This window comes from Jaculus jaculus, chromosome 8 (genome assembly GCF_020740685.1).
Source record: "Jaculus jaculus isolate mJacJac1 chromosome 8, mJacJac1.mat.Y.cur, whole genome shotgun sequence".
NCBI classification, from domain to species: Eukaryota; Metazoa; Chordata; class Mammalia; order Rodentia; family Dipodidae; genus Jaculus; species Jaculus jaculus.
Genome location: NC_059109.1, coordinates 79,826,396 through 79,836,606, shown reverse-complemented (window position 1 = coordinate 79,836,606; position 10,211 = coordinate 79,826,396). Strand labels below are relative to the sequence as shown.

The following is a 10,211-nucleotide window of genomic DNA, read 5'->3' as shown; positions in this document are numbered from 1 at the left end:
GTAAAAACTTAACTTGCTATATGGCAGTCTCTGTTAACTTGGCCGAGGTTTGGTTCATAGCTCCCAACATCTCCTGCCTTCTTTTATACAAAAAGAGGGGAAGGCCCACTTTGCAGCGGTGGGCATTAACCAACTGGGGGAGTAGGGACCTGACTCCTCCTGTGGGATGTCTTTTTCCCACAATCTCTGGCCCTTAGTACCTTTTGGGGAGGGGAGGCAGGGCCTATGTGGCCGGAGAGCAAGGCACGGCCTTAGTGATAACAGTTATGGTACCAACCTCCATGAAAGCCAGGTATACCTCTCAGGGAATCCAGAAGTGGTCAGATAAAGACCTTCCCATGCGGTGCTTTGCCTCGCACCCACATTGGTGCCCATATAACACTCACTTTATTGTGAGCTGACATGCAGCTCCTAAAGGAGGGGTAGCTACTTGGCCAAGACAGGTAGACCGCAGTGATAGCAGAGGTGTAGAGGACAGCAGTATAGTAAATAAGTACAGAATGTAAGATAAAGGGAGAGGGACAGCTGCAGGTGGTAGGTCTTCAGTGGCTATACCTCAGTCTGCCAGCTCCAGTTTGTGACAATGGACCTGCAAAGGCTGCACCCCAATGGCTCCAATCTGTTGACATATAAAAGACACGATTTTAATTATAATAATGGGTCCAATTATGAGTGAGAGGACCAAGACAAGTAGAGGTCCTTCCAGCCCTGTCCTGTTAGGGAAAAAAGGGAGATTTTCTCAAGGAAGTGTTTCTTCCCTGGATATGTGAGAGTATCATCAGCTTGTTTTACAGGTCTCTCTGGCAACCATCTCGTAGCATTTTCTTTGGTGTCAAACAAGCATACTGATCCTCGGCCCCAAATGAGTACTGGATCTGGGCCATTCCATTTTAAAGTTAAAGGATCTTTCCACATGGCTTTAGCAAAGGTAATTTTTGTATTTGTGTGCCAAAGACGATCAGCAGCTAAATTTCCCTGAGTATCAAGGAAGTTACTTTACATACACAGTTACTTTACATACAATAGAGTAGAATTTGGTCTTTTCTGAGCCAAAACAGCCCTTGATAAATTTTTGAAAGAAAAAAAATTATTTGACAACCAAAGATTTTTACTTAAACTCGAATGCTATTGATTTTATGTACCATAGAAATTTTTATTAACATAAAACAATTTTATGTTTTACCCATGACTTAAGTTTGATAAAGTTTAAGTAAGCTATCCCAACAAATCTCAGGAAGATGAAAGTTATTATTACTGAAGGTAAATCACTTAAACCTAAGTGATTAAACCTAGTTATGACCATTCAATAAAATTAGCATAAATAAGACAGAAGCTATCTGTAAAGTCACAATGCCTTTAGGTATGAGTATTTTACCTTTGGAAATTAACCATTTCTATGTGAGTCTTTATTTTTAGAATAGTTTCATTCTCAGTTCCACTCAAAAAGCATTTTTAACGAGCATTCTATGTCCCAACATTGAAAAATTCTTTCCCAGTTCCTTCAATCAATTCATCTTACCCCATCATTAATTATCTTTTTTTTTCTTTTTCTTTTTTTATTCCCCTGAGGGGGTGCACCATTCCTGGAAGTACTGCAATACCAGGTTGATGCATGGAGTGGACAGAACAAGCTCCTATTCCAACTCCAAGCTCCAAAAATCCATTTAATATATTATCCTCAGAGAGAGGACGTATGAGATATTAAACTGATAGGAACAGATAGTACATTTGATCTTAGCCAAAAGGCCGGGAAGTGATTCTCTTTCTTATAAGGCTATTAAAAAATTACACCAAATTGATTAATCCTATTACTAAAAAGAAAGCAGTCTTAATACAATTTTATATCATTAATACCAATAACACACTTGGAAATGATTTTATTAGGAGTAGCTAAGGCAAATTGTGTTGTTATCTTGAGGCAGGCTGGCTCAGAAGTCAGGTTAGTTGCCTCCTCCTCTTAAGTAGCAGGACATTACAATCTTTTTTTTTTTTTTTTTAAGTATCTGACAAATTATAAGTTACCTCTTTAGAGGAAGTTTTGTTGTTTTTAATAATCCCCTATGTAAGGTGAACTTGATCTAGAATAAATATCTGGCAAATTTACTCCTGTAAAAGACATTTAACTTTTCCTTTTTAATTTCTATGTTTAGGTCTTTGATTTCCTTGAATGGTTTTCTAGAAGAGAAAGGAATGTCACCTGCGTCCATCTCATCTCTTTTGATACAAACAGTCACAAACATGACACGACTAGCAAGCACAATGAGCACACATAAACACATACACACACACACACACACACACACACACACACACAAAGGACAAATCCTCCTGATAAAATCAAAAAGAACTTGAAGTAATCTCAATTTTTTGTGTTTCTAAAATATCTTTTACTATGGCAATTAGTTCCTTTTACTCTTTGTTAAATCTTTTTTTTTTTTTTTCCTTTAACCCGTGTTCCTTGTGTCTTGAGAGAAGTTTTAAGCCTTTCAACAATTTATGCTTACTTAGGGTCTGTCCCATGGTAGAAAGGAAAAGAGGAGAAACAGCAAGACCAGAGGGCAATGTTCCCGGTTGTGGAACCAGCATGGTGGGTTCCCTGATGGGCCTAACTGCAATTTTAAGAACTGGCAGCCACTCTAAGAGCATTTACTGGCTGTTGCATACCCAGTTTTGTTGATAGAAAGAGAGGCTAGATAGGAGGTCTTTGCCAATGCCTGAACAGGCTGTTGGGATTCACACAGGGAGCTAGAGGGTAGCCCTGGCCAAGAGGCTTCAGTTGCCCTGTCGCTATGTTGCAATTCCACGCGATGGCGCCAACCAAAAGTAAAAGGAGGAAAAGAAGTGCAAAAAGGAAGTCCCGCAGTTCTTGTGCCTTGAAAAAAAATGACTCAATAGTCTTTACTTTAATTGCATAAAATTCGTTGCTTACCTCAAACGGATCAGTTTTGCAGGCAGGCTTTTCTGAGTCAATCGCTGTGCAGGTCTGTATTACAGGTATATTGCCTGTAGTGACCACTATGCAGACCTTCACTCACCCCTCCGGTGGGGTGGCTGTCTAATGGCTGGGACGGCTGTCCACTTGAGTGATGCCCAGGTCACACTTCGTACCTTGGGCCCCATGTTCTTGGGCGCTACTTGCCCCGGCCAGCGGGGAGTTGAACAAGGACTCAAGGAGAAGCTAACCTGGGTCAAAGAAGGCAAACAGACATAAGGAGACCATGCTAGGTGTTTGTCACAGCCTCGAGAGTTTATTCTTACATGTAGGTTTATATAGGGCTGTAGGGGGAAGGGGACATAGTTAGGGCAAAGATCACAGAGTTATTGGTTAAACTGCAATGCCTTTGTTTCTTCATCAGCTACTGGCAGGATGGGGGAGTGTTTAGCCAGGTGGATGATCCCATTGTTTCTGGTAGTTGAATATTAGGTGAGGAAGTAGAAACTTAACTTGCTATATGGCAGTCTTTGTGGTAGTTGAGTATTAGGTGAGGAAGTAAAAACTTAACTTGCTATATGGCAGTCTCTGTTAACATGGCCGAGGTTTGGTTCATAGCTCCCAACAAAGCCCCCAACATCTCTAGAGAGCTAAGTCTTCTACATCTCTAGAAAGAATAAGTCCCACATGTCTTTAGAGAGGTAATTCCAAACTTTAAAGTGTTTCATAACTGGAAAAATATGCCTTGGTATCTACAAACTAATTTTTCCACCCGAAAAGGTTCCTAAAATAATTGTAATGCAGACTTTTTCCAGAACACAGGAAATATTTCAAATAACCTTTCCATGATTATCAAACTGATGTGTTGGCACAGGATAGTGGCTCTGGCATTCCCCAGGACAGTTTGGAAGTAAGAGATTTACTGGGGTTTGTAGTTGAGAGGGAAGAAATGGCCTGTGGTTCTAAACTGAACTTTCTAAATCTTTAGCAAAGATGGTGAAAGCAGGAGTCATAGACACAGTATAGCCTTTCTGGAAAACTACAGAGAACATAATCTATCCATTTTCCTTATCTAATTTCCAAATTCTCAGTTGCTGTCTGCTTAGTAACAAATTACTGGATTATAAAAGACCAAAGAAAGCCAATGGTGAATATAAATATAAGCCAGAGGCTCTGAACAGGCAGCTGAGATTCTTAGAACATAGAAGAATGCAGAGGCTCACTAAAGCAGATTACAAAGCACCCTGCAGCTGCTTAAAGTTGATAGTCAAGGAGGAACTTCCATGCTCAGGCTCTGAGGATGAGGGGAAGATTTACTATGGATAGACTTTCCTTGATTCTATAGACCCAGACAGCTTGTAGTACAGCCTGCAATGAGAGATATAAAGGAAAAATATGTGAATCTAACTCTCCATTTCCTACTGACCTCCTGAAGATGTTCTCACCTGAAAGCAAATAACCAGTATATTCATTGATGTAATTTCTAATAGACCGCCTTCTATAGCTCATAATAGGTGAAGAAGGATGAAGGTTAGCTACATGTCTGTGAAGCAGGGCTAGAGAAATGGCTCAATGGGTAAGCCCTTGCCATATAAGTATGAAGGCCCAATTCACCCTGAATTCATTCCTGGCACCACATAAAATCTGAGTATAGTCAAGAATACCTGCAACCCCAGTTGTATAGGAGGTGGAGACAGAATTATTGAAGCCTGGCGGTCAACCAGTCTTACATAAAATGGCAGCTCTAGGTTCAGTGAGAGACTTTGTATCAAGTAATCAGTGCAGAAGTGTGACTTGTAGTAGTTCTTATCTGGCTTCTGTAAGTGGATATTTGCATCCTCACCACATGTGCCTATACCATATATACACACATGGACCACACATACCCCAAATTATTATAATACAATAAAAATATAAAATATATGAATATAATTGCACAGGTATATTTAATATAGTCATAAAATAAATGAAATAACATAGATAGCTTTAAATTGGTATATTAATGTTATTTCTTATGCATATTAAAATTTTACATGTATATTTTCTGCAATGACAATAGGATTTATCTTGAAAATGAGCAAAATGTACTTATTTTATTTATATTTTGAATTAATGTTATTTCTTATGCATATTAAAATTTTACATGTATATTTTCTGCAATGACAATAGGATTTATCTTGAAAATGAGCAAAATGTACTTATTTTATTTACATTTTGATGATGTGTGAGAGTATCTTAATATTGTTGCAGAAATTAAGCTCTTAGTACTATATCACATAAAACATGCTAGCAAGCTCATTCATGTTTTCAGGTATTGTATGATTTATTTTACCTTTTGTTTTTTTGAGATAGGGTCTCACCTTAGCCTGGGCTGACCAGGAACTCACTATGTAGTTCCAGGCCAGCCTCAAACTCATGGCAATCATCCTGCCTCTGCCTCCAGTGTGCTGGGATTAAAGACATGTGCCACTATGCACAGCTTTTATATGACTTCATATTAATGTTCTTTTAACTTATGAGCTCAAAGCATATTTGTGGAAGGAGCTAAGGTTTTTTCTAGTGTTTAGCCCAAGCAAACATTTGGACTTTCCTATTTGCTTATTATCTTAGGCTAAGCAGGAAGACATGGATGCTGCTCTTTAGCATAAATTCTCTAAGATTCCTTTGATTCAAGTTGTTGAAACCTTTGAGGAAGAATAACTACATTTCCCAAATTAGCTCACATAAACAAATATAGTGTCTATGATTGCAGAGAAAAGTTTATATTTGTTGTTGTAGTTATTAAGGATTGAAGATAGGGCCTCTTGTACTCCAGGCAAACACCTTAATACTGAGCTACTTCGCCAGCCATTTTATTACTGTTTACTCAACACTGAGGTTCATTTCCAGCCATCTTCTTAATATTTACTTAGAAACAGTCCCACTGAATTTCCAAGACTGGGTTTAAACTTAGTCATCCAGGGAGGTCTTAAACTTGTGATCCTTCTGCTTCAGCTCTAAGAATAACTGTACAGAGTAGTAGTACAGGTTTGTATCACCAGGTCTAATGTCAAAATGATTTTAGGCACAAATCTATTCTGAGTTTCTAAGCAGGTAGGTAACCAGCACAATGACAGTAGAGTACTGTTAGTTAGGGACCTTTGGCTGCAACTCCCGGAATATTCAACCTGGTGTGGTTTAAATGTAAAATGTACGTCATAAACTTATGTGTTTGATTACTTGATCCCCGGTTGGTGGCACTGTTTGGGAAGTTTGTTGGTCCTTTGGAGATAATCTTGCTAGAGTATGTAACTGGGGTGGGCCTTGAGGTATGATAAATCTAGTCTACTTCATGATCTTTATCTCTTTCTACTTCCTCCATGTTAATATGAAGGTATGGTGCAGCTGTTTGCTCTAGCCATGCTATACTCACCAAAATAGGAACATCCACTAAAATCTGTAGGCTAAAATAAACCCTTTTTTCCTGTAAGCTGATTCTGGTCAGATGTTTTGTCCCAGAAATGAGAAAATTACTGTTGCAGAAAATAATGGGGGTTTTGCTGTAATAAATCTAACCATGTGGCCCTCAGTCTCTTGGAACTGATTTTTGGGGAGACTGTGGAAAGACTTGGAACTAATACTATAAGCAGTACTTAATGGGCCATTTAGGTAGAAATTTGGCAGATCAGAATGAAGAGAGAGATGTTGCCAATGAAGGCTTTGATTATAAGGTTTCCAAGGGAGAAAAGGATATTACTGAGAACTTTGCCAAGAGCAAGCCATATTCTGTTCTGACAGTGAATCTGGTTACATTTTGCCCATGTCCTGAGAAGAAAATGAATTTACTATTAGTGAACTAATGTGTTTGGATGAGGAATTCCAAGACACAAAAGCACACAATGTGTGGATTGTAGGGTTTAATTATTGTTTTTTGATGCCCCCCCCCCAATTCAGATATACAATGAAAAGGAGTAAAATAAAGAACACAAAAGATACAAAAAATATACAAGTTTGGCACAAAAGAAATGTGGACAAGTTTCAGGTCTCAGGTATAGAGATAGCAGTTGATTCAACTTTAATTGTTAAAGAGATCACCCATTTAGGATGGGCCATCTACTCTGCACTAGTATAATAGGAAAGGTGCCCTGAGATCAAGACCCACTTAAGGCTAAAGACAATGAAGAGGATAATTCTTTAGAAATGGGGTGGTATGGGAGAGGAGAAGTGCTTATGGTGGTCCTTGTTCCTTAAGGCTAGGCTTCATCCTCACCTGGCAAAAAATTGGCAGTGTCATCCTACATGGTATATTAGTTTTGGATGTATGAATAATGCAAGTAGAGGGTCATTTATTTAACCATATGTTAAAGACCTATGGGATGGATACCATAGGATGTTGGAGATGCCAGTACCACTGGAATGTCTGCCAGGGGGAGTTGCATGTCCAGGGTGGATCCTGGCTATTAGAATGGCTGTAAGCAACACATCTGTCTAGGGTTTTTTTTTTTTTTTTTTTGGTTTTTCGAGGTAGGGTCTCACTCTGGTCCAGGCTGACCTGGAATTCACTCTGTCATCTCAGGGTGGCCTTGAACTCACGGTGACCCTCCTACCTCTGCCTCCCGAGTGCTGGGATTAAAGGCATGTGCCACCACGCCCGGCATAAGCAACACATCTGGAGGGCCAGAACTGCTAGCCCTTTTGAAGCCCAAATAATTTCATCACAAATCTCATATGTTGGACATAGAGCTTCAGGATTTGATACTGCTCTGCAAGTTTTCAATCTTGTATTGGTCTGGTCTCTTCTTGATATCCCACATTTTTTTGGAATAATAATATGTTGGGGATACAGAACTTATGTTCTGGTTTTATAAGAATCACAATTAAAATAATGCCTTCAGTCTCAGATGAGACTTTGGGCTTATGAACAGTGTTGGGACTGGTAAAGACTGGAGGGGATGAAGGCATTGTAAAACATGAAATGGCCAAGAAACTGGAGGCCAGGGGAAGAATATGGTGGTTTGAATGTAAAATGTCCTCTATGTGTTTGAATACTGGATCCACAGTTTGTAGTATTTTGGAGGAAGTTGGTGGAGCCTTTGGGAAGTGGAGCCTTGCTGGAGGAAATATGTGATCATGGGTGTTGTTTGAGCTGTTATAGTCCAGCATATCATGGTGCTCTTTAGCCTTTTCTACTTCCTACTGATGTGTAGATGTGACACTAGCTGTCTCTTCCTGCCATGGTTTACCCACCATAGTAAAACTTCCTCTCAAATCTATAAGGTAAAATACACTTTTTTCTTGCATAAACTTCTTCGAGTTGGTATTTTGTTCCAGAAAAAGAAAGTAATGGATGCAGTAGCAAATACAAATATATGTTCTAGTGTCACTAGCATGTAAACTGTTACGTGTCATATGGCTGTTCTAAGGAACAATGAATATGTGTGTGTGCAGTGAACAAAATCCCACTAACATTCAACCTTGGAAACAGAGCATCTGACAAACCTCAGAGATTCTGTTAGTAGAGCTGCACCAGTGTCCAGGAGAGGGCTTGGCATACAATGCAGGAATATGGATATTTTTTTAAGATTTTTTAAATTAGTTTTCTATTCAGCAAATACAGGCAGTTTGGTACCATTATTAGGCTCATAGATGACCTACCCCTCCCCATTGTCCCCTCCTGGTTGAGGTATATGGGTCGTGCATTGTGGAGTTAGCCCACAGTTCTTGGTATGATAAATGTCTCTGCATATCATGACCCAACATGTGGCTCTGACATTCTTTCCACCTCCTCTTCCACAAAATTTCCCTGAGCCATGTTGGGTTCATTTTTGGTCTGCTTCAGTAAGGAGGTGTTGGGGGCCTCTGAGGCTCTGGCTCTCTGATTTGGTAGGAGGTGATTTTTCTCTGTGTTGGTCTCCTTCCCCCTTGTGCTGGTATCTGGTTCATCAGGAAAACAGCACCCTTACTTTTTTCGCCAATTTTCCTTAGTTTCAGTCAGGGCCCTTTTGAGATATGATGGGGTGGCTCTCTCCTTAGGATCTTCATCCATCTGAAAAAAAAGAAGCAGATTCTCCAACGGAGAGTAACTTAGCACCAGGACAAATGAGATAACCCTTACTTTTTTAATAGAGTTTAATAGGTGTAGGCCCTCTTGTAGCCCATGATTGACGGTAGCTTGATATTAGAGAGTGGGCTTATGCTTGGATATGGCTCTGACTTGTTTTCCAGCTCTAGCTATGGGAATATGGATTTAATAAGAGAAAAAAGTGGTCAGTGACCTTTTCAATGGTCAACTAAGGTTTATTCTACTGAGATGTCTGAAATATAATTTTTTTAAATATTTAAATCATTTTTATTTATTTATTTGAGAGCAACAGACAGAGAGAGAAAGAGAGAGAGAACTATGGAACAAAGTCTGGAATATTGAATACTTGTGTATAAAATGTAAGAATGATGGACATGTGTATTGTGTCAAAAGTCCAACTGAGGAGTTCATGAAGGCTCTTTTATTATTTATATGTGTATATATACTCATGTAGTGGGAAGTACACTTGTGTGTAGAGGTGTGGGGTATGTGTGTTCATATTCATGTAGTGGCTGTTCTTCAGGAGTGCCATCTACCATTTTTTAAAATATTTTATTTTTATTTATTTATTTGACAGACAGAAAGAGGGAAGGAGAGAGAGAGAGAGAGAGAGATAGAGAGAGAGAGAGAGAGAGAGAATGGACATGCGGTGGCCTCCAGCCACTGCAAAAGAACTCCAGATGCATGTGCCCCCTTGTGCATCTGTCTAATGTAGGCTCTGGTGAATCGAACCTGGGTCATTTGGCTTTGCAGGCAAATGCCTTAACCACTAAGCAATCCCTCCTGCACTTTTTAAAATATTTAACTTTTATTTATTTATTTATTTGACAGAGAAAGCTGGGGGAGAGGCCTTCCACCATTTTTAACATAGGGTTTCTCTTTGGCCTGGAGCTCACTAATTAGGCTAGATGGACTGGTTGGTGATTTTCTTGTCTTTGCCTCTTCAGTGCTAGATACTCTTCTCATCACCATAACCAAAAATCTGACAAGAACCAACTAAATAGGGGAGTAGATATAGGTCATGGTTTCAGAATATATATGTGATCATGGTAGGGAGGCATGGTTAGGGTAAGATGAGGCAGCTGCTTGCTCACATCTCAGTGTACCAGGAAGGAACAGGATCCTCATGCCCTGCCCTCCATTAATCCATTTCTTTCAGCAAAGCTGTACCTCCCAAAAGTTCTTCAACCTCCTAAAGTAGTACCAGGGGCTGGAGAT

The 10,211-nt window shown here is 39.5% G+C and overlaps 1 non-coding gene across 1 annotated transcript; it reads right to left on the bottom strand.

Moving 5' to 3' along the window:
- Window positions 1-1,567: 1,567 nt before the first annotated feature.
- On the bottom strand, window positions 1,568-1,758 carry LOC123463290. Its single transcript, XR_006638870.1, has one exon. It is a non-coding gene; the product is annotated as a U2 spliceosomal RNA (small nuclear RNA).
- Between the last annotated feature and the right edge of the window lie 8,453 nt (window positions 1,759-10,211).